The following is a 1,287-nucleotide window of genomic DNA, read 5'->3' on the forward strand; positions in this document are numbered from 1 at the left end:
GAATATCCTCTGTATAAAATGTAAATTCTTAATTATATTTCTCTCACGTCATGCTTTTTGGCACTTTTGTTATTATTTAAAATTTCAGTTGGATAATGCTCCAAAATGTAATTATGGAGACTATTTAAGTATGAGTAAAAAGAAAAAAAATTCCTAGTGAAATAAATTAAGTTAAAAAAAACTGTTACCGAATATGAAGGGAAGAGGAAAAGTGATATATAGAATTGAGGCTGTTGTGTGATTCATAAAAACTCACTGCTTTTGCAGCCGTGCTCCTTTTTATTTGGGGTGTGTGGCCATTGAATGTTGCATTTTGTCAGAAAGAATCTTTAACATCATTATTCCAAGACAAATATTACAGTATCTGTGTTTGCCAGACTTTGCGGAAGATTTATCTTTCCAAATCCAGAATGTACATAGCCTTATTTTGACATACTTTTTGCTAATCAGAAACACAGACAGACTGAGCAACTCAGTCTCAGATTATTTAACATAGTGTTTGACCAAGTGTCAAAAATATATATATAAAAAGATCACACTGATTTACCTCTGAACCAAAGTAACTCAATCAAGATGTACTACCTTTTCTAAACCTCTATGAACTTTGTTTTTCATGGACTTAGCTTTTTGAGTTGAACAAAGAGTCGGTTGTGTAGAAAGCAGTATCATGTGTATGATAATCATTACCTGTGCTGTGTCTCGGAATACTTTAAGTTCTGGAAGGTGTGATGAGCTCAGTCTTATCAACGTTTGACTCTTGTTTGCATGATTTCAACATATGCCTTTTTAAATAAACAATGGGCTACAACCAAAAACAAAACGCATTTCTTGTCAAAAAAATGTAAAAAACAAAGCTGAAGCGCACTACTGGGTTGTGTGTTCTTTTAATTTTATGAATCATTTCCAAATTCCTAAGTTTTTAAATCATTCCCTGTACAGAGGGACAGAACTAACGTAATGGCTGCATAAACATAAAGCATGAACAACATAAACCACTAGCATTTTCTTTGTACATATGAGGGCATTTTTTTCACAACTGGCTCCTTGACTAAACAGAAGAGGACAGAGGAATGTTGAAGTGTATCTACACCAATCTCTTCGAAAGTATGTTCTATGAAAATTCAGTACCAAAAATCTGACCAGCCTGACAGTGTAAATAAGGGAGAGTGGGGCTTTTAGTCATGTTATCATAGTCTCAGACAGACATTTCTTGGTATTTTGTACCATAAAAGTTAACTTTTTTCACCCTAAGAGTACGTTTAAGTCAGAATTAACACCTGTATTTTT

The sequence above is a fragment of the Colossoma macropomum genome, unplaced genomic scaffold (genome assembly GCF_904425465.1).
Source record: "Colossoma macropomum unplaced genomic scaffold, Colossoma_macropomum, whole genome shotgun sequence".
NCBI lineage: Eukaryota > Metazoa > Chordata > Actinopteri > Characiformes > Serrasalmidae > Colossoma > Colossoma macropomum.